Source organism: Aethalodelphis obliquidens, unplaced genomic scaffold (genome assembly GCF_003676395.1).
Source record: "Aethalodelphis obliquidens isolate GAN/ISIS:26980383/991018 unplaced genomic scaffold, ASM367639v1 scaffold16, whole genome shotgun sequence".
In the NCBI taxonomy this organism is placed as follows: domain Eukaryota; kingdom Metazoa; phylum Chordata; class Mammalia; order Artiodactyla; family Delphinidae; genus Aethalodelphis; species Aethalodelphis obliquidens.
The window spans coordinates 5,276,319-5,284,076 of NW_020837960.1; the positions used below are offsets into that span (position 1 = coordinate 5,276,319).

Here is a 7,758-nt window from a genome sequence, read left to right on the forward strand (position 1 = left end):
TTCATTTTTACTTATATGTATCGGTGGATTTTGAGTAGTGTCAAGAGACCAAGTCTTCTGATGTAGTAAGTTAGAAGAGTGATATATTAGGAAATGAGTGCTTTACAAATAATGTAAATTTAAATGACCACCTATATATTTAGAGATCTTGTGTTATTGATTTGCAAATTTCAGAGAATTGTAGAAACTTTTTATTTTGGTTGGGTCAACATGGTAAAATTTATAACTTTTAAATAATATATGTAGTGTGTAAAGAGTGTTTTTTATAAGGGCTACTATGTCTACATACATTTACATGAGAGAACAAAGGTGGCGTATTAAACACATAAGTTTATATTATTAATTTTATTCATAGTATAGGATGCATATATTTAATTATATAACTAAAATTAATATATTTTTTAATATCTTATTACAGGTTGGTGAGTAACTGACTACATATAGGACTTTCTGTAAAGGTATATTTCATAACTAGCTACACTCCTTTAAGAAATATCCATTAAAAATCGGGTCTTATAAGTTCTACAACACTGAAGCATGATCTATAAAAATTTCCTACTCCTGGGTTAGATTTTGATATTAGATTCAAATAATCATTAAAGGGTTAAGTTACTGTAGTACAATTTTAAACAAAGAAGTATCGTTTATGTCCAATTAATTTTACTTTCTTACCTAGCCATTCTCATGAATCTGCCACAGGTGCACAAAAGATAAATCTCTCTTTGATCATGAGAGTGAGATACAGTAGCCTCTGAAAATATTGTTATTTCTTATCAGATGGATTTATCTCTTTAACTTATTTGCATCTGTTTCCTTGCATCTTACATACAATCAGCAACAACTTTTTGCTACACAAATGTTTTCTTAGGACAATCTTGATGGTCATAATTTAATAATGGGAAATGGAATTAAGTGACTTTGATTATCTTTCCATGACAAAAACAAAAATCTACATCAATAAAGTTAATCCAACACATTTTAAATAAAAATGCATAGCTATATGAGATAATTATTTATTCATAAATTTTCAGTACCAAATTAATGTAATTCTTTGCCCAAATCATTTACTTGTTAATTTAAAGGTAACTTCTAGAGTTTAGGAAAAAAAGAAAATATGTGACACTAACTCCTTGGGTCAGTATTTTCTGACTTGAAAATCTTTAAAAGGATGTTCAGATGTATGGGACTTACATTTAAATATGGCTTATACAACAATTTCTTCTGAGGACACACATTTTTAAAATATTTTGTATTCTATGTCATTAAAACATGAAATTATATCTCCCCAAATTAAATAAGATTGAGCTAGGCTAGGGTAGAGCAGGAGAAATTCTCCCTCCTACGTTCCTTTTCCAATTTAGAGTATATAATTTAGACTAGGTTACAACATCTTTTTTCCTCTTTAGGATCCTCTGAAACAGGTGGTATAATCACACAGCCCAGGTACATGAAGGTATTATAAGTGTAACAACCAAAGTTATATCATGAGAGGCAATTAAACTGATATACTCCAAATTGGTCCTACTAAGACATTGCTCATGTCTTTTGATATATTATCAGTTAATGCACTCTGAAATTCAGAGGCAAGTTTTGTGGCACATTCAAAATAATCTTATACAGATGACATACTATCTTGCTATTAGAAAAAATAAATCTTTCTACATACAAAAAAATTATATTCATTCCTTAGGTGAAACTGCCATAGGAAATACAAACTTACTTGAAAGTGCAAGAACTTGTAATCTAGGATTTCAGGGGAGACTTCTAAAATCTTATTATATTTTTTGATCAACTGCCTTTCTTATAAATGTCAATATTTTTTATCCTGAAATTCGCCCCTTGAATTTTACCTACCTCATCTAGCCCATTCTTTCTAATCTATTCAGGCTAACTGCTTCAGAAATCTGCCCTTCACCCTCATCTGCATACTATTAGATGTTCATCCTCCCTTTATTGAGACTTATTTCTCTGCCTCTGTGATTGATGATCTCCTTGTTCATCTCAGGACTGTATGTTATGGGCCCCATACAAAACAAGCAGCTTTTTGGGTCCCTTGTTAAATGGCCTGGAGTAGTAAACACAAAGAAGAATATGTTGCCTCCAAATCCAGAGGCAAAATAAGTGTTGTGTCTTTTTTCTGGTTGTTAGGGAACAGATGTCACAACTTATCCTTCACCTTAGAAGGGACACCACTGGACTTCTAGAAATTTCACTGAAGTTGAAGGTCCCTGAAGTTCTGACAGATTTATTTCCCACATTCTTACATATACATATCTTACTAATGTTAGCATAGTGACTACAATGTGTGTGTGTTCTGTTTCTTTGGAGAACTGTAACTGATATATATTTCAGTAGCAGGACTTGTTCTAAAAGAACAGAATCTTACAGATGAGCTTTCTGGATTTTTTCTGGGCTTTCTAGAATCCTAGAATTGGTTCTCTAGTCTGAATAGTTTTAAATGCTCTAATAACCCTATTTCCAGTGCTAAAGAAGTCACTGACAGTCAATGTCATGATGCAGCAACAGAGATATGCAAAATATCACTATTGGGTATTTGTAATTAAATACTTATAAAAGGCACTTCTGGGTCACCATGTAGTTGATACCTTAAACATTTCAGCTAAACTAATGAGTTTAAATAAATTAACTTGTCACTGCTCTTTGAGTTCTCTCACTTCGCTGCATTCCGATCATTCTTAATAGATATATTGGTTATTTTCATGAAAACTATAAATGTTGTCAGAATTATACTAAGAAATTTAACTACTATGTCTCCTAAATACTGTCTGGCACCTCCTTTTCTGTCACAATTGCTCTTCCTTATCCCCTAAAACAGAAATTCTACTCCTTTACTTGTGAAAACCTGCCATCTCTTTGGCACATAGTGAGATCTACATCTATATCTCTATCTATCCACATATCTGTATATAATATTATACATATTATATCTATGTTATACATAGATATATCATAATTTTATATGTTGTCAGTTTATAGTTATTATAAAAAAAGCATCTCCATTAATTATTTCCTTTGTGTTTTCCAAGAACAATAAATGTCCTTTTACATGTGCCCTCCTGAGCTTTGATTTGTCTCATTTTTGAGCATGTTCACAAATACATGTTTTATTGTATTTTTGCTGTTGCTGGTATCTTTTTTGGTCAAAATTCATTTTTATTAATAAAAATAAACACTTATTCCAGTTTCAGTCATTATGCTGGAAGTTACTAATTAAAAAATGTAAATAATCACTTAATAATCCTGTTTTAACTAAGACAACGAAACTGTGGCTTAAAAAATAAAAGTATTCAGCACCACTTGATCATATACCTTTCAGACTTTGTTCTTAAAATTTCTGGAACTTTCCTGTCTGTGAAGTACAGGAGTTGCTGAGTTACGTGAGGAACTCTCTCTGTGGCAACCAAAGAGAAGTTAAGCAATCAGCCTATATTCAGCCTGCTAACTTGGACTATACAATGTTCCCTTCCTCTCCACTCTAGCTCAGGAGAGACATGCTTCTAAGCACTGAGGTATGAAGAGTCCAGCTGTTATTAGTTGGAAAGACCAGTTCTAATAGCAAATAATGGTAAATCTCCAACACAGATGCTACTGTCCTTAATGTCCTGTGGTTTTAGGAAATTATGTAAATATTTTGGATTTAGTTCAATTTATTCAGAAATAAAACATGTTTAATAACATTAAACTACTCTGCCAGAGTAAGTGTCTGCTGGTTTAGTATCCTTATAAAAGAAAAAATATATATGTAAAATACATGTAGGTAAATCATAGTCTTAAAGTATACTTAGAATACTGCTTTATTTAAATCAAAATCTAACAAAATGTCTTCAATTAGAAGAAGCTAATTAAACTAAATCCAAAGTTATGACAAGGGAGACTTGCTCTCAGTTAAAGTTGTATTGCTTAGAGAACTTAAAGCCATTCTAGGCAAGGTTAAGGTGGCACTTCCTTATTCTTTACTACACGTAATTTCAATCAGGGTTGGGCCAGAAATGAGCATTTCTAAATATAATATTTCAGAAAAGTCCATAGAAGTGTTTCAAATACTTTTATGCAAAAGAATGTCTGTCTGTCTTTCTGTATCGGTGAGTAGTATGCCCATCAGAATTTCCTAATAACACAAAGACAAAGGCCTGATCAGATGTCACACCTGATCAGATGTCAAAGGAATGGGAGGTGAACTATTAGGTCACCCATAGAGTTTCTGCTAGCCTTTTAGTATATGCTGTTCACCAGTGTGAGTCAGGTGGACTTTTGTGAGAGAATAGTGTTTGGTAACCAGGAGATTTTTGTGGCATTTCTTCCTAAGTGGAATACACAACAGATAAGGGAATAGGGGAGGTAATACAGGGAAGTTACCCTTTCCAGCTCAGAAAGAGTTGATGAAGCCCATATATGTATCCAAGAAGCCCATGGGATCCTCTAGCTGTGGATAGTGGCTAATATGGTCATCCAGAATGACACTGTGGACTGCAGCAGCATTTTCCTGTACAGCTCCAAAAACTCTGGATAGGGATTTACCAGATCCAATGGCCCTTAGATAAAATGAATGGGAATAGATACAATGACAAGAGCTCTCACCCAGTGTCTTCTAAACTTTTTCATCTGATTGATATACTGCAAAAGACTGTTGATAACCAAGTTCCTGTCATTGTGGCGTATCCCTGCTCACATGTCCCACAGCTCACTCTCACTCTCAGAGGGTCAGGTGTACAGCCCCAAATCTGAGGAGAGACCTCAAGAGAATACAAAGTTCATCAGTCACGTGAGGATGGGTGACAGCATGCCTCCATCTTTGAGAAGGTTTTGGAGAAGGAGAAGAAGGTGAGCTTCAAGAAATATACCTCCATTTGACAGACAGAGACTGTTAATGGTAAGTTGACCAGATCTATTCTGCTTGAACCTATAGAGCAGCTCCTGAGTAAAGATATCCCCACAGGCATGAGACAACAAGTTGATCCTACTGTTCTGGAACCCCAGATGCCACAAAAGCGCCTCCATGATGCTGGCCTTCTCAAATATGGAATAGTCATGTGGTCTTGGTTTGTCACTGAAGCCAAAACCTAGGAAATTGAGGACAATCACTCGATGAAACCTGAGGGTCAGACTTCCCATATCTTGCACCAATCATAGCTGGACATTGTAAAACCATATAAAAGTACGACTATCTCCGGACTTCAAACCACACCCACAGAGTCTTAGTAGAAGATACTCAGTCCCTTTTAGGTAAAAAAAATTGCCTGATGACTTCCATGAGTGAAAAACAGAGGAAAGCTGGGGGTGGCTGGGGGTGCCTGGTGACTTCCATGAGTGAAAAACAGAGGAAAGGAGGGGCGGTGATGTGCAGATAGGCCGCAAGCAGGGGCATAGCCAATAGCCCCACCTAAACCCACCACTCCCTCATCCTGATTCTGGTAAGACTTGGGCTTCAAGACTCCATGTTTGGGGGACACCTGTTGCTGCTGTCTTTAAGTGTTTTTATTATTTTTTTCTTTTTTTTCTAACTTTATTGCGGAATAATTGACATAAAAATTTGTATATATTTAAAGTGTATAACTTGATGATTTGATATACATATACATTGTGGAATGATTAACAAGATCAAGACAATTAATATGGTCATCACCTCACATAAGTGATGTAGTTAACTATTTATTCCCTGATTGTTTTGATTTAAAGGAATCTAAAGTCATAATACTGAGTCATTGCATAAATAAGTTACCTTGAAGAGAGTCTTTTTTCTTTCTAAATTTAATATTAACAAGCTCAATATCTAGCCTGGTAACAAATCCCTTGATTTATCCTATTAAGGTGCATGTCTTTTAATTTTGTGTTCTTGTGTAAGTTTTATTTCAACTGTAAGCACTCTTTGGAGAATATTAGTACTTTAGCAAATGTTTGTCTATTTCTCTAACAGTGCTAGAAGGATGTGAAGCATTTAATGATTTTGATATGGAACCCATATTCGTGATGAAAACTAAGACAATGTTTCTTTCCTTTCTACACCAGGGATGGCCTCAGGTGTAATTTTGACTAGATTTTTTTCTCACTAGGGCAGGGAGCTCTATTGTTGAGGTATTTATTGTTTTTTTTTTGTTTTTATTTCCAATTTTGCGAAGAAATAGTAGGCATATTCCTTCGGGCTCTCTTAACTCAGTTATGAAACTGATTGCCCATTCCTCTAATATGCTTGGAAATACAAAAAAAACAAAACAAAACAAAACAAAACACTGAAGCCATTTTCTGCTCATTATGGTTCTATAGAAATACAAAATCATCATGTCTATTGAGCAAAGACACTTTGAACTCTTCCCCAAAGTGAAGGATTAGTTCCTTCTGAAACTTTTATAAGTACTGTGGCCTTGATATGAAAATTGTTTTAAGTTGGAAGTCACTCAGACTGACTTATTTTAATAAAAGTCCATCCTGGGGAACTGGCTGCACATAATTGACAGCAGTTCACCATCTTTTTGGTTGATCTTTGGTTACTTGACCTCCCTAACTTAAAATAATTGAGTCAACAACCCCTGCTTATCACAATAAATAAACTTTATAATCATTCTTCTATCTTCATATGCTTTATTTAACCCAGTATCCTCTTCTGGACTGCCACAGAGATACCTGGGACCAATACCAACTGTCATGGTTAAATGACTGCCTGTTCACTGCCTCCAAACTCCCTTACCTTCTACTCTTCTGCTAGAAGTACTTTCTCCATTTGAAAATATTGTATCAACATCTCTTTCTGGCATGAAACAGTACTCCAGCTCACCTGCTATAATTCTTAATCTGGATCTTAAGAAAACGATCAATATGTACTAAATAGAATAGTCATTGACTTCCATAGACTCCATAAGAGGTAACTAATTTTCTCTAAAAATAATATATCAGAAAATAATTTAGGACAATGAGTTAGCCATAATATAGCCTTAATATTTATTTTGGGTATACTGGACCTAAAATATATTCCTGCTTATATTACTACAGTGACAGGAGATACTCCATAAATTACAAAACTCTTTGACTGCTGCTGCTGAAGACTCAGACTTTTACAGGTTTGTGATTTCTCCAAACTCCATGAAAGAATAAACCTCCAACCATTGTGGATTTCAATGCTCACACTCTAATATCCTTGTAGAAGACAATTGGACTAGAGACCAAAAGGGGAATGCTTCATTTACTCTAATGCATAGATTTTCTACTTGAGCTGCTATGCTATGTGACTCTAAATTGGCTATCTCCACATTTGGGAATAACACTAAGGACTATGTTGGGTGAGCCACCGGTGTGTGGTGAAAAAAATACACAAATAATTAAATTAGAATTTTGACATTTGATTTACATTCATTTTTATGTATTTTTAAAAATGTATATATTGTATATATTTTTCAATGTACATTTTGTACTAGAACCATAGGGTATATAAATAATTTGCATGTAAGTGTGTATTTATTAAGGTGTACTTAATTTTTTTTTTTTTTTACGTGTGGAGCTAAACAATAGAAACTGTAGAAACTGCTTCTCCAAAGGACTGTTTTAACTCCACAGTTCCAGATACCTGGGAGCCTGTCATGAGCTCCAAAAAGTTGACCAAAAATTGATTTGTGATTTTGAAGGAACTTCCAAAGTGTTTTCTAGAGTGGTTATATGTTTTTACCTCTTCATCAGCAAGGGTTGAGTGTTCGTTTCTCTACATCCTCATCAGCATTTGGTGTTGCCAGTGTATATATATTTTTTATG

The 7,758-nt window shown here is 34.4% G+C and overlaps 1 pseudogene; it reads right to left on the reverse strand.

Moving 5' to 3' along the window:
- Nucleotides 1–4,387: 4,387 nt before the first annotated feature.
- LOC113625820 (mesoderm-specific transcript homolog protein-like) lies at nt 4,388–5,422 on the reverse strand (annotated as a pseudogene).
- Between the last annotated feature and the right edge of the window lie 2,336 nt (nt 5,423–7,758).